Source organism: Callorhinus ursinus, unplaced genomic scaffold (assembly GCF_003265705.2).
Source record: "Callorhinus ursinus isolate GAN/ISIS: 27379988/994484 unplaced genomic scaffold, GSC_fseal_2.0 scaffold33, whole genome shotgun sequence".
NCBI classification, from domain to species: Eukaryota; Metazoa; Chordata; class Mammalia; order Carnivora; family Otariidae; genus Callorhinus; species Callorhinus ursinus.
This window is the reverse complement of record NW_027397095.1, coordinates 13,165,983-13,189,550: the sequence shown is the minus strand read 5'-3', so window position 1 is coordinate 13,189,550 and position 23,568 is coordinate 13,165,983.

Sequence of the window (23,568 nt, the reverse complement as noted above, 5' to 3'; positions counted from 1 at the left end):
TTCCATTTCTATTTTTTGGAACAGCTACAGAAGAATAGGAATTAAGTCTTTAAATGTTTGGTAGAATTCCCCTGGGAAGCCATCTGGCCCTGGACTCTTGTTTGTTGGGAGATTTTTGATTACTGATTCAATTTCTTTGCTGGTTATGGGTCTGTTCAAATTCTCTATTTCTTCCTGTTTCAGTTTTGGTAGTTCATATGTTTCTAGGAATTTATCCATTTCTTTCAGATTGCCCAATTTTTTGGCATATAATTGCTCATAATATTCTCTTATAATTGTTTGTATTTCTGTGGTGTTGGTTGTGATCTCTCCTCTTTCATTCATGATTTTATTTATTTGGGTCCTTTCTCTTTTCTTTTTGATAAGTCTGGCTAGAGATTTATCAATTTTGTTAATTTCAAAGAACCAGCTCCTAGTTTAGTTGATCTGTTCTACTGTTTTTTTTTCTATATCATTTATTTCTGCTCTAATCCTAATTATTTCCCTTCTGCTGGTTTTAGGCTTTATTTGCTGTTCTTTTTCCATCTCCTTTAGGTATAAAGTTAGGTTGTGTATTTTAGACTTTTCTTGCTTCTTGGGAAAGACCTGTATTGCTCTGGTCCTCTTAGGACCTCCTTTGCTGTGTTCCCAAAAGTTTTGGACTGTTGTGTTTTCATTTTCATTTGCTTCCATGTATTTTTTTTTTAATTTCTTCTTTAATTTCCTGGTTAACCCATTCATTCTTTAGTAGAATGTTCTTTAACCTCCATGTATTTGTGGTCTTTCCAAATTTTTTCTTGTGGTTGACTTCAAGTTTCATAGCGTTGTGGTCTGAAAATATGCATGGTATGCTCTCAGTCTTTTTGTACTGCTTGAGGACTGATTTGTGATCCAGTATGTGATCTATTCTGGAGAATGTTCCATGTGTACTCGAAAAGAATGTGTATTCTACTGCTTTAGGGTGGAATGCTCTGAATATATCTGTTAAGTCTATCTGGTCCAGTGTGTCATTCAAAGCCATTGTTCCTTGTTTATCTTCTGCTTAGATGATCTGTCCATTGCTGTGAGTGGGGTGTTAAAGTCCTCTGCTATTATTTCATTGTTATCTATGAGTTTCTTTAAGTTTGTTATTAACTGATTTATATATTTGGGTGCTCCCAAGTTGGGGGCATAAATATTTACAATTGTTAGATCCTCTTGTTAGATAGACCCTTTTATTATGGTACAGTGCCCTTCTTCATCTCTTATTACACTTTTTGGTTTAAAATCTAGTTTGTCTGATATAAATATGGCTACTCCAGCTTTCTTTTGATGTCCATTAGCATGATAGTTGGTTTTTCGCCCCCCTCACTTTCAATCTGCAGGTATCTTTGGGTCCAAAATGAGTCTCTTGGGGTGCCTGGGTGGCTTAGTTGGTTAAACGTCCAACTCTTGATTTTGGTTCAGGTAATGATCTCAAGGTGAGATCAAGCCCCATGTCAGGCTCTGTGTCGGTGGGGAGTTTGTTTGAGATTCTTTCCCTCTGCCCCTCCCCCTGCTCTCTCTCTCTCTCTCAAATAAATGAATCTTGAAATGAGTTTCTTGTAAGCAGCATATAGATGGGTCTTATTTTTTTTTAATCCATTCTGATACCCTGTGTCTTTTGATTGGAGCATTGAGTCCATTTACATTCAGAGTAATTATTGATAGATATGAATTTAGTGCCATTGTATTACATGTAAAGTTGCTGTTCTTTGCAGATTGTCTCTGTTCCTTTCTAGTCTTTGTTGCTTTTGGTCTCTCTTTTCCCCTCAAAGGGCCCCCTTTAATATTTCTTGCAGAGCTGGTTTAGTGTTCATGAACTCCTTTGGTTTTTGCTTGTCTTGGAAAGTCTTTATCTCTCCTTCTATTCTGAATGACAGCCCTGCTGGATAAAGTATTCTTGGCTGCATATTTTTCCCATTTAGCATGTTGAATATATCATGCCACATCTTTCTGGCCTGCCAAGTTTCTGTGGAGAAGTCTGCTGCTAACCTTAAGTGTCTACCCTAGTAGGTTAAGGACTTTTTTCCAACTAGCTTCTTTCAGAATTTTCTCTTTATCTTTGTATTTTGCAGGTTTCACTATGATACATCTTGGTGTTGACCTGTTTTTGTTGATTCTGAGGGGGGTTCTCTGTGCCTCTTGGACTTGAATGCCTGTTTCCTTCCCCAGATTAGGGAAGTGCACAGCTTTAATTGGTTCAAATAAATCTTCTGCCCCCTTTTTCCCACTCTTCTTCTTCTGGGACTCCTATGATACAGATATTATTGTGCTTTGTGGAATCGCTGAGTTCCCTAAGTCTATATTCATCAATTGAATAGTTTTCATTCCCTCTTTAGCTTCATTATTGTCCATAATTGTATCTTCTATATCACCTATTCGATCCTCTGCTTCTTCCATCCTTGTTGTGATTACATCCAGTCAGTTTTGCATCTCAGTTATAGCATTTTTTATTTCAGCCTGACTAGTTTTTAGGTCTTTTATCTCTGTAGCCAGGGTTTCTCTGGTATCTTCTATGCTTCTTTCAAGCCCAGCTAGTATTCTTATGACTGTTGTTCTACATTCTTGTTCTGATATATTGCTTATATCTGTTTTGAGCAAATCCCTGGCTGTGATTTTTTCTTGATCTTTCTTTTGGGGAGAATTCCTCCATCTCATCATTATGTCTAGGTTTCTGTCTTTTGTGTATTATGAAAGCTTGTTATGTTTTCTGCTCCTGAGAGTAATAGTGTATTAAGGAGGGGTCATACACTGTCTATGACCTGGTGCTTCAGGAGGTGTTTCTGGTGTATGCTGTGTGCACTCTGCTATTGTGTTTTGGCTGCTCTTTCCCACAGGTCAGTCCTCTGCAGAGTTCTTCTTTGCTTGCAGTGGGGGGTGTTTGGACCTTCAACTAGGTGTGCTTTGATTTGTTTGTTAAGATAAGCCTGATTTTGGAAAAAAAAAAAAGCCTGATCCAAGAAAAGAGAAAAGGAAAAGGAACAAAAAAGCAGACAGAAAAACAAAAAACTGTAAGCCTGATTTCAAAGAAAAAGGAAGAGAGAAGGAAAAAAGAAAAGAAAAAGGAAAAAAAAGAAGCCTGATTCAAAAAACAAGAAAAGGAAGCAAACAAGCCAACAAATGAACAAAAAACTATAAGCCTGATACCAGAAAAAAAGAAAAAGAAAATTTAAAAAATTAAAAATTAAAAAAATTAAAGATAAATAAATAATTGGGGCACCTGGGTGGCTCAGTTGGTTGGGCATCTGCCTCTTGATTTTGGCTAGGTCATGGTCTCGGGGTTGTGGGATTGAGCCACATGTTGGGGTCTGTGCTTGGGGGGGAGTCTGCTTGGGATTCTCTTTCTTCCCCTCCCTCTGCCCTCTCCCCACCCTCTGCCCTCTCCCCACCCCCTGCTCTTTCTCTAAAATGAATGAATAAATCTTTTTAAAAAAAATAAATAAGAAGAAAGCCTGCTCCTGTTTCTACCAGAACTGAAGGTGATGCTTTCGAACACTCTGTAATCAATAGACTTGGTATATGCCGGGAGCTTGTGTTCGTCTTCTGAGAGGTCCGCTTTGCTTGCTCACAGTCAGACGTGTCTTTGCAAAAATGCCCCTGCTGGGTGCAGGGGGTTAGGGTTTGCTGTAATCAACTCCAGCCTCCACTGGAGACTGTGTTTCTCTCTGAAGTCTGACAGTGTTGGTGGGCAGGAATGGATGATGGTGTCACATTGCCCTCTTGTCCCCGAGGAGGGGAACTCATGGCACCCACTGTTCAGGAGGCCCTCACAGTAAAGCAAACAATATCCCCTCTTGTGTCCCAGGTTTTCGCCAGATCCCTGCCCTCAACCTGTCTGTGCCTGGGCCATCGTCACACCTGGTGCCACAGCTCTTCTGTGTTTTATCTCTGGCCTGTGGCTGGGATTCAAAACTCCAAATCTTAAAGGACCCATCAAGTGTGGACTTGTTTCTCTTCCCCCGGAGGAGAGCCTTGCAGCGCACCTGGCACTGTTCTTTCCCAGAAAAGCAGTCACACAGTGTGTGCACAGTGGCTGAAGTCTATGGTGAAGCACTAACCAGGTTATCTGTCTTCTATGCAAGTGTCTGTCCCCTGCTGTTGAATGGCCGTTCAACAGCTCCCGGCAAGCCTTTTGTCCTTGGAGAAGCAAAATACCCTTTTCCGAATGTAATCCAGGAAGGAGAACGTTCTCTCCCAGTGTGACGTAGGGGATTCCCCACCCTACTGCGTTCTGTGCGAACCCTACCTGCTGCTGTCTCTCCCCTCTCTCCCTCTCTCCCTGACTTCCCTTCCACAAAAAGGGCTCACTCCCCTGCGAGGCACTGTGGCTTTTCTCTCCCCCAATTCACATCTCCAAACCTCACACCTGCCATGTTCTTCCCCTCCAGGTGTGCAGATTGTTTTCTTAATCCTCAGATTGATTTCCAAGTTGTTTGAAATGATTTGATGTTGATCTAGCTGTGTTTGAGGGATGAGGCAAGCTCAGGGTCTCCCTACTACTCCGCCATCTTAAGTCCTCCCTTGGATTTATTTTTCTGATATGCAGTTAGACTTAGTTAAGACTTAGTTTGATCCTTTCAAGACTTGCTTTTAAACTTTGTTGGGACAAGTTCAGAGCAACCTTTATTCTAGGGTTAATTTTGTTCCCCTATATCTTCTGAGGATGCCGCTGGATGATCTGTGTATTAGGATATTTTTCTACTGTGGCTGGTGAGGACATGAAGTATTACCAGCCTTATGTGAACTCCAAGTATTATTCTAGCTTCTTGCTTTTGTCTTTTTCTTTCTTTCTTTCTTTCTTTCTTTCTTTCTTTCTTTCTTTCTTTCTTTCTTTCTTTCTTTCTTTTTTTTTTGAGTTTTTTTCCCTGGCTTTGGGTGTTTTCCTTTCACATCTGTGCATATCAGTGCTTAGCCAAAGACTTAAGAGGACCCTTCTGCATATCTCTGGAACTCTTTCTCTGTGTAGCTTCCTCCTCTCTGGTAGTCTGCCCCACAAATCATAACTGCTTTGGCCTCCCTGAACACCAGTCTCTGTCCCCTCAACTCAGTGAGTGCTCTTTTTGGGTTCCTTTTCCTTGAGCCTTATCCTGGAAACTGCCTCAAGGCAGTAACCTGGTACAATTTTAGGGCTTTCTTTGTTTATATATGTTTGAGGTTATAGGTCTTCCCTGCCCAACGTCTGAAAAATATTCCTTCATAAGTTTTGTACTGTTCTATGGTTTCTAAGGTGGAGGGATAAATCTAGTCCCTCTTACTCAATCTTGGCTGGAAGCAGTTCAATTAACTGAACTTTTACATTTAAATTTTAGCTTTGTTGGGCGCCTGGGTGGCTCAGTTGGTTAAGCGACTGCCTTCGGCTCAGGTCATGATCCTGGAGTCCCGGGATCGAGTCCCGCATTGGGCTTCCTGCTCAGCAGGGAGTCTGCTTCTCCCTCTGACCCTCTTCCCTCTCATGCTTTCTATCTCTCATTCTCTCTCTCTCTCTCAAATAAATAAATAAAATCTTTAAAAAAATAAATTTTAGCTTTGTTTTTCTTATCTTGCTATGCTTAGCTTTTAGTAGAAGGAGGCAAACAACACAAAACCAAGGCTGTGTCAGGGATTTATTTTAAAAAATCAATTTGTAGAGCATGTCCCAGGCTCAATCCACACTCAGCCAATCTGAGAACTATATGCCTTAGATGTCTAATTTTTTGTAATTGATAATAATGACCCTTAGACTCTTAACCAGTAGAAAAATACTGTCTCACTTAGAGTCTGCTCACTAAGAAAGGATGAACTCAAATTTTATAAAATGGCTTTGCAAGGGTGGTGTGTGGTTGTGGGGAGTAATCCAAAGGGGTTTCTGCTTAACACTTAACTTGCTAGAGTGTTCTATTGCCTAAGAGAATTGCTCCCAACTTTCCAGGTAGTACGTGTTTTTCCTGTACTTGATATTTATTACCTAGTTTATCACCTCTACATATAGTTGCTTCTTACCCTCTTCTGTTCTTCCTCACCATCAGTGCTTCTTCCCCACCATCAGTGCTTCTTCCCCATCGACGCCATTTTCTTCCTGGCCCCTGCAGTGTGTCAGAAGCTGAGCTATGTCCCAACTCCTATGAGGCTTGATAGAACTCTAGCTGTACTTTCCACTGCACTCTGCCATGGTGCCTCTACAGGCTGGCTTCCTCACTGACTTTTGACTATGTTGTACTCATTTGGAATTTTAAGTTCATGCTCATGCTGTTACCACTGCCCGCAATGTCCCTTGCCACCACAAATCTTGGGCATCGTTCAAGGGTCAACACAAGTTGCATGCAGGGGTAAATGCTCAGAGTCTGAGAGTGCAAACAAACACTCCACTTCTGGCTCGGGGCTTAGTGGGTAGGGCAATCAAAACTTATGTGGAATAGAAGTAGGAAAGGGAATCAGAAATTGACCTCTGCAGGTGGAGAGCCAGGGAAGGAGGTAAGGACATGAACAGGAGCATTTTACATCGCTGAACTCACTTGGGAAACTGTGAGAGACCATTTTCAACTATGCTTGAAGAAGGAAGGCCAGATGGCTAATGGGCAATTCTGCAGGAAGGAGAAGGGGCAAACCTGGCTGGGAGGGGGCAGCAGCCAGTTCCTTTTTTAGCAGGGGGAGAAAACCAGAGGACCAGGTGTGGCTAGTGACCCTACAGTGACAGTATGAGTCTTTGCAGCTTAGAAATCACCTGTGTGCCCCCACCCGCTCCTCCTTCTGCTCATTGACTCTTGGTGTGGGTGCCAGTCTCTGGCCTGAGGAGATGGACAGCTCTGTGGCCTGGAGTCCTGGCCCTTCTTTTGTGTCTCTGGCATGGCTGGCAAGGTAGCCTCTGTCTGGGACTCCTGGCTCTTGGGAGGGGGTGGGGGGACCTTTCCTTCCTGGTCGGCTGCTCAGTACTGCTGGCCTGACCTCACTCTCCTTTGGTGAGTGAGGCTAGAGACACAACATCTTCAACCTCTTTCTGGTTTCTCTTGAAGGCAGAGCCTCTATTTGAAGGGCTCCAATAAGGGAATTACTTCTCTTCCTTCTTCTCCTCCTCCTTTCCTACCTCCCTTCCCTTCTCCTTCCCCTTTTTCTTCTCTTTCTTCCCCTTTCTTCTTCTGAGTCTCTCAGGGACTCTTTTGTGGACTCAAGAATGAAAGATTCTGGCTCAGTGGCACCTCTGGTGGCCTGGGCTGTCTCATCTGTCTTATTCAGGGTGAGGAGACCCCCCCCCCCCCTTTGCCTACAGATGTTAAATCTTTACTGCTTTTCAAGTGGCCATTCTCCTGTCCTTTGTCCTTGGCGGTGGGGTGGAGGACATGTTCACCTTGCCCGAGGATGCCTAAGAGCTCTGGATGCTCATCCTGAGGGTTTGTTGGAGGATACTCACAGTCTCCCCAGACCCACACCCCTGGTGGGAGTCTGGTGCTTAGCGGAGTGGATTACTGAAGGAGTAGAGTGTCAGGGGAGGAGCTGTGCCAGAATTTCTCATTTAATTCTTACAACAATGCTATGAGATAGATAACTATTGTTATCCCTTATACGAGGTTCATAAAACCAAGTCTCAGAGGAGTTTAGTAACAAGTTTAGTAACTTGTCCAAGGTCACACAGCTAGTAAGTGACTTAAATTAAAACCCATGTGCATTTCTAGAGCCTGTGTTCTTAACCAGGATAGGTTAGGCTACTTTGACGGCAAATCAGTAAACTGTGTGAATGCTGGTACTGGCAAATATGACTTTTCTTGCTGTTGACTGTGGGTGTAAGAAGATGTATTCTCTTCCCCTCTGAATTGTGTGCCTTTGTGGACAGAGGCTGGCCCCACCTACGGTTCAGATGTTTGGCAGATGTGACTGGGACCTCTGAAGGGAATTGGAGTAGGTGTCAATTAGATGACCAAGTTCAAGTCACCATGTCCTGGTCAATAGAGCCATGGGAAGTGCTGAAGGAGGCACAACCATTAGTTGTGCTCATGGAGGAGAAATCCGCATTGAAGCAGAATTCTCCTCACTTGCCAGGTTTCTTACCAAAGGGTATCCTGATGAAACTCATTTGGACTTTGTTTTCTTGGGTGAGTCAGGTGGTTAGAATGCGGGCCTGCCAGCAGGGCCTGCAGCCCCCTATTGGAAGGTACTAGCTAGAGCGCTCCTGTGAGTGCCGTAATTACTGAGCCATTACTGACATGGGCTTTGGAAGAAAACTTGTTTAAAGGGTTTTATATCCTGGGAATTTTTACTCCTCCAATGTTATTAAAACCCAGTTGCTGTTTTCTCGGTTAGGCAAATGTTAGAGGAAATGAAATATAAACAGATGAATTTCTTCCCTCTGACGTTTGATTTGCATTCCTTTTAAAAGCTCTGTTCTACAGCCTTAATGTATGTATTTTTTTTCTTTTGAGATTGACAGTGGACTTTAAAACTCATGTTTCTAAAAAAACAGAGCTTTGATGTGACCTGCGTTTCTTTGCTGTATCCAAATGGTGTATTCTGGAATGTGTCTTTTTGGGCAGAAAATAGCCATCAAGTAGATCCCTCCACTCAGAGCTAGGCATAGTGTGAAGGAGGATGCAAAAGCTTCCATGGGTGGCTCCCCACTGCCTCAGCCATCTTTCTTCACCATCCCCTTTCTGCCTCCAGCCGACTTGCACCAGAGACTGCTCACTCTGCCCTCCCACCCACTGTAGTGTGCCCCCCCTTTTCCCTCTCTGTTTCAAGAACTTCACTCCCATCAAAATGTTCTCCCCCACGACCTGTACCCTGCCCCCGGCTTTGCCTTACCATCCATTCTCTTTCTTCCATCCAAGACTGGGAACTGACTCCTCCTTACTCTTTCTCCTGGTCTGACTCCTACCTGACTCTGGTTTCAGCCTTGCTATACTCCATGCTATGCCAGAGGCAACAATAAGTATTTGTTGAATGAATGAATAGGTAAGTGAACGAACTTAAGCAATTCTGATAATTTTTTAAAGATTTTATTTATTTGAGAGAAAGAGAGAGCATGAACAGGGGAAGGGGCAGAAGGAGAGGGAGAAGCAGACTCCGCCCTGAGCGGGACCCTGAGATCATGACCTGAGCCGAAGGCAGACACTTAACCGACTGAGCCACCCAGGTGCCCCAGTAATTCTGATAATTAAACAGCATGTCAGATCCTTTATTATTTCTAAATCGCTTCAGTATGAACAATTTCAAATATACAGAGAAGTAAAGGAGTAGTATAAAGAACCTGATGTGCTTGTCACCCAACTTCTATAGTTATCAACATGTAGCCACTCTGTTTTCATTTTTACCCCATCTACCTCTTGTCAGGCCCTTTAACTGAGTGCAGTTCAGGCAAGCAAGTGCATGCTGGGAACGCTTAAAAGGCCACTACAGTATCTGTCCTTAATCATCCAAATTCATTTAGATCTCCTGCTTGCTCCTCTGTTACTCTGTGTTTGGAACTTTCCTGGATTATTGTTTTGGCTTCTGTTTTTCACTTCTGTCAGGGGTTCTTAATCCAGGTACACAAATTCCCAAAGAGTCCATGGATAAATCCGTCAATTATATCTCAATTTAAAAAAATCAAGGGGTCAGGGCACCTGGGTGGCTCAGTCAGTTGAGCGTCCGACTCTTGATTTTAGCTCAGGTCATAATCTGGGGTCCTGGGATCAAGCCCTGCGTTGGGCTCTGCGCTCAGCAGGGAGTCTGCTTCTCTGCCTTTCTCTCCCTCTGCCCACCCCCTCCCTGTGCACATGCTTGTGTGCGTGCGTGCTCTCTCTCTCAAATGAATAAATTAATCTTTAAAAAAAATCACGGGGTCAATAAATTTGTATGGGGAAAACACAGCTTTGTTTTCACTGGCCTCTAACTGAAATTTAACGTTTTCTTCTATCATGAGTATAAGCAACAAACCACAGTAGTATTCACAATACCTGCAACTTTGAAGCCAGTAGAAACGTTTTTAAAGATTTTATTTATTTGACAGAGAGAGCACAAGCAGAGGGAGAGAGAGGGAGAAGCAGGTTCCCTGCTGAGCAAGGAGCCCAATGTGGGACTCCATCCCAGGACCCTGGGATCATGACCTGGGCCGAAGTCAGCCGCTTAACCAACTGAGCCACCCAGGCGTCCCTAGTAGAAATGTTTTTAAATCAAATGACAGAAGTTGTAGAGATTTCAGAATACCTCTTATGCTCATCACTGCTTTGAAATTATGGTAGCTATTATATCCAGTACTAGATCTTATTATTTAATGTGTTAATAAAATAACACATATATTACTATATCATATAAAATATTATATAATTGTATAGCATTATATTTGGTTTCCTTTTTAATCCATTGTGTTTTATTTTATACATGTAAAAATATTACTCTCAAAAGAAATCCATAGGTTTCACCAAACTGTTAAAGGGGTCTGTGGCTCAAAAATGATCAGGAACCCCAGGTCTAGACACTTGGCTTGATAACATATTTGAACTCCCTATTCTAACTTTGATTTGCTCCCTCCCACCACCATTCCCCCACCCCTCTCCACCACACTGTTTATTGCTTGTTTTCTGCCTGATACACAGGAAGGAAGCACCTCTCTTTTAAATCCTGCCTGCAGGGCTGATTGCCCAGGGCCTGCTCCTTTTACTTTCTGCCAAAAGAAGATCCTGAGCAACCTTGGCTGGCAACCCCAGAAAACGGATTCAGCCAATTATCATTTACTAGCAATAGGAGGGCCTGATGGATGACTTTAATATATTTTAGTTTTCTCCTGCTCAAGTAATTCTCATAATTCATCTGGTTTCACATTATAATCTATTTTAGACCCTGACTGTTGGGTAAATATTTAATCCCTGACTCTTCCATGGTTTTGGCAGGCACCCCAGCCCTTAGAATTGTAAAAGAAGCAGGTTGGGTTGGGTGCCCCTCCACACTTTCTTTTACCAAGGCTTTCCTCACCTTTTCTATTCCTTCTTGGCCTCCTTCCTTTTCACACTCCAAGACAGTTTCATTTCTTCTGGGCCCAGATCTCTACTAGGTGGGCCACAGGCAAATCTAGTGGGCCTCACAGTCTGATGGCCCCTGCACTGACTTTATAGGCCTGAATTGTAGGAGCACAGCTCAGGTTGAAAAGGGTGGCCATCCCAGCCTCTCTGCAGGGAGGCTTTGTCTCATTCTTTGCCTCAAGTCCACCCCGCTGTCCCCATTTTCTCTACCTGCTATCACTCTCAGCCTTTAGGACAGTGACCAGACCTGGACAGCTACCACATGGGCTTGGTGCCTCTGGAGGCGGGGCTTCCAGAGCAGGTACTAACACCCCAGGAGCATCTATTTCCTGTAGTTTTTGATTTCCAATATCTACTATCCAGTTGTCGGGTAATAGATAATTACTGTCTCTTCCATTTCTGAAGTCCTTGTGCCTACAAGAAATTGTCCTCTAAGTTCTTTTTATTATGTCTGAGGGATGCTGCTATTGCTATAGATCATTTGCAGAGGAGAGAAGATTGACATGCCCTGATTCTTCCCTTCTTCTACTAACAGCTCCTGTCAATTTCCCAGGTAACTTTTCTCCTTAAAAGGGAATGTTCTTAAAAGAATCTAATACTGGTTTATAATGTCAAAACACCTTAAACTTACTGTTCTTTTCAGACCTTTAAATGCAAAATCAGGCATGAGAATCCTATAAAAATCTGAGGCAGACAGCTCAGGATTAATTCAGGCTCATCCTAATTCCCTTCATGTGTTAGCTAGCTTCCCTGCATCTCTCCAGTTTTTACTTTCATACGTTGGTTTTACATTTCTGCTAACCCCTCAGACTTGGGGAATCTATGTTTTGGGCTCTATACCAACTTGCGTCTTGGCGTCCTCAGGACTCTGCATTTGGAATGTGCTCCTTGGCTCCATCCATTGTAACCCTGGGCAACAAACACATTGGCTACACCCACCGTCCTTGGAACATCCTCTCCTCCTGCCTAACACAAATGCTGAGCTCATTCACTTTCCAGGGCCTCCAGAGATCTCTTGTATAGAGTCATGGATCACGCATCCCACCTTGCAGCTCAGCAAAACAGCATCTGATGAGAATGAGGCAAAAGTTGAACCAGCACATTGAATTACCACCATCCTTGTGCGGAAACAAGATAGGAGTTGCTGGCACCGTTCTCTTGGGCCTTCTGTTAAGATGCCCTTGAGCTGCTTCTGCTTCTGTTGTGGCTTCTTACTTCAAATATGAGCATTAACACAAATAAAGCAATTGCTTTTTTCTATTGTGCTAAAATACATATGATGTAAACTTGGCCATTTTAACCACGTTAAGTGTACAATTCACTGGCATCAATTATATTCACCATGTGGTGCAACCATCACCACCCTCCATTTCTGAAATTTACATCACCCCAAACGGAAACTCTGTATCCATGAAGCAGTAACTCCCCATTCTTCCCTCCTTCCCATCCCCAGTTCCCTGGTAACCTCTAATTTATTTTCTGTCTCTATGAATTTGCCTACTCAGGCTGTTTCGTATAAGTGGAATCCTATAACATTTGTTCTTTGTGCCCGGCTTATTTCGCTCAGCATCATATTTTCCAGGGCCATGCTGCTATAGCATCTGTCAGTATTTCATTCCTTTTTAAGGCAGAATAATATTCTCTTGTGTGGATGTACCGCATGTTTTTATCCATTCGTCTGTTGATGGACACCTGAGTTGTTTCTACATTTTGGCTATTGTGAATAATGCTGCTATGAACTTTGGTGTACAAATACCTGTTGGAGTCCTTACTTTCAGTTCTTTTGGGTGTATACCCAGCAGTAGAATTGCTGGATCATGTAGTAACCCTATTTTTGACTTTTTGGGGGAACTTCCAAACTGTTTTTCACAGTGACTGCATCATCTTAACATCCCCATCAGCAATGCATGAGGTTCCAGGTACACATCCTCACCAACACTTGTTATTTTCTGATTTTTAAAATATTATAGCCATTTTAGAAGTGAAGTGGTATATCTTTTTTTTTTTTAAGTTTTTATTTTATTTAAGTAATCTCTGTACCCAACGTGGGATTCAAACTCACAATCCCAAGATCAAGGGTCGCATGCTCTTCCCACTGAGCCAGCCAGGTGCCACAAAGTGGCATATCTTTGTGCTTTTGCTTCATACTTCCCTAATGTCTAATGATGTGAAGTATCTTTTCACGTGCTTTTTGACCATTTGCATGTCTTCTTTGGTGAAATGTCTTTGCCCCCTTTTAAACTGAGTTGTTTGTCCTTTTGTTGTTGAGTTGTAGGAGTTCTTTATATATTTTGGATATTAAACCCTTATCAGATGTGTGATTTGCAAGTATTTTCTCCTATTTTATGGATTGTCTTTTTACTCTCTGAATAATGTCTCTCGATGCACACAATTTAAAAAATTTCAATGAAAAAACTTCAATTAAGTTTTTTCTTTTGTTGCCTGTGTTTGGTGTGATAATTAGGAAACCATGCCCAAATCCAAGGTCACGAAGATTCGCCCCTGTGTTTTCTTCTATGAGTTTTTATAGTTTTAGTTCTTAAATTTAGGTCTTTGATCCATTTTGAGTTAATTTTTGTATATGGCATAAATTCCAATTTACTGCTTTTGACAGTCTCGATTCCTAACTTCTGGCTCTTTCTCCAAATTTGGCTTCATACCATTGTTCTTACTATTTTTATTATTATCTTTTTTTAAAGATTTTATTTATTTATTTATCAGAGGGAGAGAGCGAGCACAAGCAGGGGGAGTGGCAGGCAGAGGGAGAAGCAGGCTCCCCGCTGAACAAGGAGCCCAATGTGGGGCTCGATCCCAGGACCCTGGGATCATGACCTGAGCCGAAGGCAGATGTTTAGCTGATTGAGCCACCCAGGTGTCCCAATTTTTATTATTATTTCTTAAATCTGCACCCTTGGACTGGCTATGCAGTTGGGATCTTGGGCTCATCAAGTCCCTGCAACCATGAGTTTGTGTCACTCTACCAGTATGTCAGGGAAAGATACCAGGCATAAACATAGAGTACGAGGCAGCTGGTCACCGATTCTAAGAGAAGGAGATTTTCTTACATTAGTATGCAGGAGAAACATGTGCCTACCACACACCTAATTGGAACCAGTATAGAAGGATATTGTAATAGAGAATTCAGAAGGGTTGAGGAATCATAGATTGTCCTCAAAAGAGCTATGAGAGCTGAGATCTCTCGCCACGTTAGTCATATGACACAGTCTCTGCTGCACGTTAATCCTTGATAGTAGAAAAATATCCTGACTCTTTAAAGAGTGAAGGCCCTGCCGAGAAGATAAGGCAAACGTGACAGGCCGCTTTGGGGAGTCACCTTGGACAGGAAGGAAGCACTCTTTTGTGCTGCTACGTGTTCACCACAACACGGTGCTGGCTCTTGACTGTGACAACATGGAAGGCCGAGGCCGTGTGGAGGGAGTAATGAATTTGCATCTAATGCGAGAGAAAGTGACCCTGGAATGAAAACCTTGCTGTGTCCCCACTCGTGCTGTAGAGGACAGCATCTCTCTCAGCTCCTCTACTGCCTAGGGTTGTGGCATCTGCCAAGAAAGGTTAAGAATCTCTTCTTCCTTCTCTTCCTGTGCAATTCAGTGAAATTTCACGGAGCAGTCTACTCTGGGCCAGGCCCTGCACTAGACTGGGGATTGATTGAAAGGTGGAAAAGACTTGGTTCTTATTCTTGGGAGAATTTCCCCCCAGTCTTATCTCATTGCTGCCTTACCCTATTACTTTGTGGAAACGTGAGTGCTTCAGTCTGTATTGGTTTCTGGGGATATTTGAAGGAGCATACTCAGGATTTTATGCTCAGGTTTCCATAGAGGAAATGAGCTTTGAGGGTGCACGTAAGAAAGGTATAGATTTGACTAAGGGAAATAGGGCATGCTCCTAGAAGAAAATCTTTCCTCTGCCAACCACTGTATAGTTGTATCTTCTTAGGTTGTTGGGCTTTGATAATGTATTAATAATAATAATAATAATGATAAAAACAGTTAACAGTGGGCACTTACTTTTGGCAAGCACTGTACTTAGCATTTTATATGTATGAATTCATTAAATCTTTGCCTTAATCTTATGAAGTGGGTGCTTTTATCATCCCTATTTTACAGATGAGGAAACAGAGGCACAGACTGATATGCTGGTTTTGCTGTCTGTAGATTTATATAAATAAAGCAGCATCCCCTGGAGATAGATGTTTCCCTTTTGGGTGGTGCCAGTCTAGTCAAGCTCTGCCTGAATTGAGGTTACACTTATTGCCTAAGAATGTCAGGCTACCATGTTGATCCTGTTGGCATGGATGGTATCCTGAAGGCTGTCTGAATCCTCTTAGGAAATCATGCTGCTTCTGCCTTTATCAGGAACTGCCGCTGCTTCTGCCTTTATCAGGAACTGCCTCTGCTTCTGGGGCAGTGTGACCAGACTGGTGAGGCTAATGTCAAGTCTTGGGAGAACCACTTGTTATAATTGACTTAACTTCATTTGAGAGATCTATGACATTAGCATTTTAAAGCCATGGGTACTAACTCTGTAAACCCTGATTAACCAAGCCAATTTCCCCCTAATTGTGCTTTGGAACTTTTTACCTGTCAGATTTCTCTGGCTAGTGATTTTGTTAACTGTTAATGTTGAGTGTTTTTTTATGTAACCATTGGCCAAAGGATATCTTTTGAAAGCTTTTTTTTTTTTTGGTTGGAGGGGGCTGAGTAACAAATCAAAACATTCCTGAAATAGAACATTCCCTATCTTCCTCCTTTCTATTCTCTCTCTTCTTTTTTCTTTCATACAAAAGCCCTCAGTCCCGTGCTTTCACCAAAATACACAATCTGCCTTTTAAGTGGATAGAAAGAAACTGTTTAGATAGCCCCCAGTCCCCTCTTCAGTTGTGATGAACAGTGAGCTAGTTTTGCAAATCATGCCATATATATATATATATATATATATATAAATCAGGTGAACTACTTTTAAAGAGGAACAGAAAAAATTTTATCAAATCCCTGCTGCTGGAAATATAGTAATGGTCAGTAAGTATGTATATTTCTCTCATTTGCAGAGCTGTCTGTGAATTGCTAGCCTGTAGGAGATAAAAGAAGAATAAGACACAGTTTCTGCCTCCCACCAGAGGCTTAACCTCAGTCTCCCCTATTCTTCACAAAATCTCTTGAATTGCCTGTTCTGCTTCATTCTCACTGCCAAGGTGGTAGTGTGGGCTGCTGTACCACCAGAGCTGCTTTGCCGCCAACAGTCTCCCAGCCCACTTCCATCTCATTTCAGCCTCTCTTGTACACCATTGCCAGATTGATCTTCCTAAAGTCGTGTTTCCCAGATTGTGCTTTGGGGAACGTTAGCCCTGATACATGCTTCCTGTGCAAGAGAGGATTTTGTGCCAATGCAAGTTGAGGAACCAGGGAACATTCAGATCCCTCCTAAAGATTCACAGGGTACCTAGTTAGTATGTTAAAGGACCTGAGAAGTCCTGCAATAAAGAAACATCTTTTTAACTTTCTTTAAGCCAACTTAATTGACCACAGGACTTCTTTGTCATGTAATATCAATTAATATTACATACACACTTTTGTCAGAAATGCTGCCTAAAGCATCATTTTAATCATGTCACTTTCCCAGTTTTAAAATCTCCAGTGCTTCCCCACTTTCCCATGGGAGAGGGCTATCCACCTTGTCAGTCTTATGTCTCAAGGACTTTTACAACGTGATCTTAGTTTAATCCAACTCAATTTCATCTCTTGCTGCTTCCCTACTTGGACCATTTTTTCCCCAATTAGACTGCTCTGCTCATCATTCTCTGCCGATCAACTCTTAATGTCCAGATGAGGAGTTAGGCCAAGAATGACTGGGGACAGAGATCTGAGGCTTTCAGCAGCAGTCATTTGTGAGTAGGTTATACTTGGAAGGCCGGGCAGCAGGAAGCTGGGAGTGGGACAATCTGAGTAAGAGGAAGTGGAGGTAGAGTCCAGGATGAGTAGGTGTGGGAATCCCCATAGCCGAAAATGGCTTATAACTTAAGATATAATCATGAGCATGCAGTGCAAGGGCAGATAGCCAGAGAAATGAACATCAGGACAGGGCAGATTTCAAAAGTAAGTGCCAAAAAAATGAAAAGAAGCAGTGGTGGGATCAAGTCAACTATTTTTCATGTGTAGAAACAGCTATGGTGCCTGCCAGGATGGGATCAAAAATGAAAGCATCCCGGGGGCCTGGGTGGCTCAGTCCATTAAGCGTCTGCCTTCGGCTCAGGTCGTGATCTCAGGGTCCTGGGATCGGCACCCCACCCCTCCCCGGGCTCTCTGTTCTGCGGGAAGCCTGCTTCTCCCTCTCCCTCTGCCCCCCCCATTTGTGCACGCTCTCTCTCAAATAAATAAAATCTTTTTATAAAAATGAAAGCATCCCTAAAGACAGGGATGTGTGTGTGCGCGCGTGTGTACGTGCACCTTTGTTTAAGGCAGTGATGGTTGATATTCTTTGAGAACCTGATGGACATTATGAGGCTTCTCTTCAGAAAGATGCACATACACAGAGAATTTTGCATAAAATTTTAGGGATAGGCTCTGAAATCCATGGGCCCAAGTTTAAGAAAACCTTTTTATTTAGTGTTTAAGGGAGAGAGAAGGTGAGAGAGTGAGAGAGAAAGAGAGAGAGAAAGGGAGAGGAAACTTCCCAAACAGAGATGCTAGCAGGCCAATCTCTTAGGTATATTTTTCTCCGTTCTGTCTCCAAAGCAGCCCCAATTATAAAAGCTAGCAGCATGACATTAACCGAATTGTACTTCATTTCTGCTTATTGATTTACTCTGCTACCACTTCTAGAATTGATTCCGTGACCTGTTCTCTGTGACGCTTTTCCATGTCCCTGAGAAACCCATACTCTGTGACCTTTCGATCTGTGAAACACACACGTACGCACATGCACATTCACACTCGCACAGAGTTGCTTAGATACCTTCATGTCTACAGCAGCCCGGAGAGAAGGAAACACATGAAAGAAAACAAGGTGGTCTATGAATCAGGTCCCCAGGGGACTTTAAGGAGAGGGAGTGTTCTGTGTGGATAAGGACAGGGCAGGGTGTGAATGAACTTGCTGTGCTAGGTGAGTGATTAGGGTGGTGAAACTTGCTTCAAGGAACAAGTGTATTTGAGTGGTGCTCACATTAAAGTGTGAGGCTTGAATTTCTTTTTCTTTTTAAGATTTTTTTAATTTATTATTTGAGAGAGTGAGAATGAGATAGAGAGAGCATGAGAGGGGGGAGGGTCAGAGGGAGAAGCGGACTCCCTGCTGAGCAGGGAGCCCGATGCGAGACTCGATCCCGGGACTCCAGGATCATGACCTGAGCCGAAGGCAGTCGTGCAACCAACTGAGCCACCCAGGCGCCCGAGGCTTGAATTTCTTATCACTCTTCTCCCAAAGCAATGGTTGTCAACCCTGGCTATGTATTAGAATCACTTGAAAAGCTTTAAAAATATGCCCATGCCCCGGCCCAAACCCCAAGGATTCTAATTTAATTGTTCTGAGGTGTAGTCTGAGCATAATTATATCTTATAAACCATAAAACATTTAACTTAAAAACGCTACTCTACATATATTAAAAATAGCTCGTACAAACACATGTAATGTATTCTGTAGCTACTGGTTTCCTTTGCTTAAAAATATTTTATCTATTATCTATCTATCTAATCATCTAAGGAAACTATAAGTCTTACCTATGGAAAAGCCTGTATTCTATCACAAACGTGTATGGCCAGATTCCTCAGACTTCCCCCCCCACTCCCTTTTTGGTAGATGTATTTTAGATTTTTATTATGATATAAAAGTAGACAGAACAGTATGAAGAACCCTTTTGTTCCCATCACTCAGTTTAAGTAATTACTAACCCTTGGCCAATCTTGTTATATCTGTATCCTTACTACTCCCTGTGCACTTGTGTCTTAGTCTGTTTGGGCTGCTATAACAAAAATCCCATAGAGTGGGTGGCTTAAACAGCAAACATTTGTTCTTTACAATTCTGGAGGCTGGGTAAGCCTGAGGTCAGGGTACTGGTAGGTTCTGTGTCTGGTGAGAGCCCCCTGGTTCATGGATGGCTGTCTTCTCCTTGTGGCTTCACATGACAGAAGGGACAAGGGAACTCTCTGTGGTCTCTCTTAGAAGAGAGGGCTCCGCCTTCATGACCTCATTACCTCCCAGAGGCCCTACCTTCACATACCATCACATTGGAGATTCAGTTTCAAGATGTGAATTATGAATTTTGGGGGAGACACATTCAGTCTATAGCAACATATATATATGTATGTATATATATATTCCTTCAGTTCTGTTCTTTTTAAAAAAGATTTATTTATTTTTATTTTAGAGAGCAAGGGAGAGAGAGAGGGAGAGAGACAGAGGAGGGGCAGAGGGAGACAGAATCCTCAGGCAGACTCCCCGCTGAGTGTGGAGCCCGACGCGGGGCTTGATCCCAGGACCCTGAGATTATGACCTGAGCCAAAATCAAGAGTCAGGTGCTTAACCGACTGAGCCACCCAGGTGCCCTTCAGTTCTATTCTTTTTAAAATAGGTTTATTGAGATATAATTTACCTTCTTTTACTGTAAGCATCTATTAAGTTTTGAAAAGCTAATACAGTTGTATAACCATCACTGTGATCAAGATATAGAACATTTGCATCACCCCAAAATGTTCCCTTATGCCCCCTTTTAGTAAGCAGTCACATGGTATGGGTGTACCACAGTTTGTCCATTCATCCACTGAAGGACTTTGGGGTTATTATCAAATTTGACTATTATGAATAAAGCTGATATGAACATTTGTGTATAGGTTTTTGTGGAAACATAAATTTTAATTTCTTTTTGGTAAATATCTAGAAGTGGGGGGCCCCCTGGCTGGCTCAGTTGGTAGAGCATGCAATTCTTGACATTGGGGTTGTGAGTTCATGCCCCACGTTGGGCATAGAGCTTACTTAAAAAAAAAAATCTAAAAGTGGAATTTCTGGGTCACATGGAAGGTATTTAACTTTAAAAGAAATTGTTGTCCTTATAAGTACTTGATATTGTCAGAGTTTATTATTATTTTTATTGTAGCCATTCTAATAGGCATGTGGTTTTAATTTGTATTTCTTTAATAACTAATTATTTTGAGCATCTTTTTTTAAAAAGATTGATTGATTGATTGATTGATTGATTTGTCAGAGAGAAAGAGCCAGAGTGAGAGAGCACAAGCAGGGGGAGCGGCAGGCTGAGGGAGAAGCAGGCTACCGTCTGAGCAAGGAGCCCGGTATGGGGCTTGATCCCAGGACCCTGGGATCATAACCTGAGCTGAGGGCAGACGCTTAACCGACCGAGTCACCCAGGCGCCCCTGTTGAACATCTTTGATGTGCTTATTTGCCATCTGTACTGGGTTGAATAGTGTCCCCTCTGAATTCTTGTTCACCTGGAACCTGTGAATGTGACCTTACTTGGAAATAGGGTCTTTGCAGATGTAATCAAGTCAGGATAAGGTCATGCTGGATTAGGGTAGGCCCTTATCTAATGACTGATGCCTTTATAAGAAGGGAGAAATTTGGACACATACAGTAGTCTGCCCTTACCTGTGGGGGATATGTTCCAAGACCCCTGGGGATGCCCGAGACCATGGATAGTACAAAACCCTCATATATGCTATATTTTTCCTATACGTACATACCTATGATAAAGTTTAATTTATAAATTAGGCACAGTAATTATTAGTATTATTGTTGTTGTTAATCAACAACAACAATAATAAAATAGAGCAATTATAACAGTATACTGTAAAAAAAAGTTATGTGAATGTGTTATCTCTCTCAAAATACCTTACTGTCCTGTACTCACCCTTCTTCTTTTGAGGATGTGAGATGATAAAATGCCTATGTGATGAGACGAAGTGAGGGGAATGATGTAGGCTTGTGACATAGCGTTAGGTTACTACTGACTTTTTGGCACTGTGTCAGAAGGAGGATCATCTGCTTCTGGATTGTGGTTGACCAGGGGTAACTGAAACCGTGGAAAGCAAAACCTCGGATAAGGGGGGACTATTGTACATACACAGAGGGAAGACAATCATGTAAAGATGGAGGCAGAGATTGGAGTTATGCTGCCACAAGCCAAGGTGAGCCAAGGACTGCTGGCAACCACCAGAAGCTCGGAAGAGGCAAGGAAGGATCCTTCCCTAGAGCCTTCTGAGAGAGCATGGACTGGCAGACATCTTGATTTTTGGACTCCTAGCCTCAAAAATTATGAGAGAATAAATTTCTGTTATTTAAGCCACCAAGTTTGTGTTGCTTTGTTATGGCACCTCTGGAAAAGTAATAAACCATCTGTATATTCTCTGGTGAAATGTCTGTTCATGTCTTTTGGCCATTTAAAAATTGGATTGTTTGTTTTCTTATTGTTCATAGTTTTGTTCAACACTCTACTTTTGGATAGCAGGGAAACCTATATATCTAAATTAGTCTTTAATATAATCAAATATTCATTCACGTATAAATTTCCAGTTATCTCATAAATGTCATATTTTTTTTCTGTTAGTTTGTTTGAATGCAAATAAGGTCCATACATGGTAATTTTTGATATGTCTCTTGTATTCTTTTAATTTATAGGTTCCTCTCATATCTTTTTTTAAAAAAGATTTTATTTATTTATTTGTCAGAGAGAGAGAGAGAGACAGAGCACAAGCAGGGGAAGCGGCAGGCAGGGGGAGAAGCAGGCTCCCCGCCAAGCAAGGAGCCCGATGCGGGACTCAATCCCAGGACCCTGAGATCATGACCTGAGCCAAAGGCAGATGCTTAACCGACTGAGCCACCCAGCCATCCCCCCGCTTTTTTTAAAGGTTTTATTTATTTGTCAGAGAGAGAGAGACAGACAGACAGACCTTTCATATCTTTTTATTCTTTGCAATTTATCTGTTGAAGAAACTGGGTTCTTTGTCCAGTAGAGTTTTCCACAGCCCAGATTCTGCTGAAAGCTTTCCCATGGTATTGTTTAACATGCTCCTCTGTCTTCTGTATTTCCTGTAAATTCATAGTTGGATCTAGATGCTAACTCAGGTGCAGGTTCATATATTTTTTAGCAACCTCAATTATGAAATACTCGTATCAAGCCATAAGCAATATAATTGCAAAACAGCCCTCTACACATTTCACATCTCATCAATTCTAGTATTGTAATTGCAACCCAACAACTCATGAATGTACAGAAACAGGCATCACGAGGAGCAAGAACTATCACCCATTGATTTTGTAGATGAGCAGTGTGCAACTCTTGAATGACAGTGCTCACTTCACTGAATCTGTGCACTTTTCATTCATCTTGCGTGAACGATGGGGTGACTTAAACTCAAATGCAGCATATAAACATTTTCTGGCCAAAAAAGCACAAGTTAAAAACAAAATATTTACATCATTTACTATTTAACACCATAAAAAATGGCCTTAACTAAGCTCTTTCTCACTATATTGAGCAGACTAATAGGGCATCTTAGGGCATGATAGAGACTCTCCTATCACAGATGACTCTCAGGTTAAACTCTTTAAATAAGACCACCACATATGCTTCACCAGCTTTCTGAAGTACACTATGGCTGCCCTCAGGAAGCTCAAATCTATTTTGAAATCCTGGATAATTTCCCTTACCAGATTCTGAAAAGAAAGCTTTTGGATTGGAAGCTCTATTGACTTCCAGCCTGTACAACAAGACTTTTAAGTCTCTGTCTGTCTTAGTGACCAGCTATTTTCATGGGGGTTTTCCACTCAGTGGATTTGTGAGCACAGTGCTTTGTGTCACCCATTTCCTTTAACCTAATACCAAAGTCTGTCTCTGCTGCTATGCCATTCATGTGCTCTAGTAACCAAGCTAAGAAAAAAAAAAAGTTGCTTTTCAACCAATACCTAACCTTTCCACTCTCAGAATCATTGTCTTTTTAAAAAGTTTTTTATGTATTTATATGGGTATACACACATAAGTAGTGTGTGTGTATAAGTGTGTGCATATGTATGCACACAGATACATATGTAATTTAAATAACTTTTTAAAAACGAATAAGGAAGGACTTTTAAAATATAACTACAATGACGTTATCACTTCTAACAAAATGAACAATAATGTATTAATATGATCTAATACCCAGCCCATATTCAAATTTCCCTGGTTTTCTCAAAAATTGGTTATTTTGAGTCAAGTTCCAAACAAGAGCCACACAATTCATTTTATGGCCATGTTTCTTAAGTGTTTTTTATTCTACAACAATGTCCCCTCTTCCTTTTCTTCCCATGTATAATGGCCTGAATGTTTGTGTCCCCCCCACAAAATTCATATGTTGAAATCCTAGCCCCCCGTGTGATGCTATGAGGAGGTGGGGCCTTTGGGAGGTGAGTAGGTCATGAGGTTGGAGCCCTAATGAATGGGATTAGTACCCTTATAAAAGGGACGTCAAAGAGCTCTCTCGCCCTTCCACTATGTGAGGACACTGCAAGAAGTTGGCTGCAAGAAGTTGGCTGTCTGCAACTAGGGGGCAGACCTTCACCAAGAACCCAATCGTGCTGATCCCTTGATCTTGGACTTCCAGC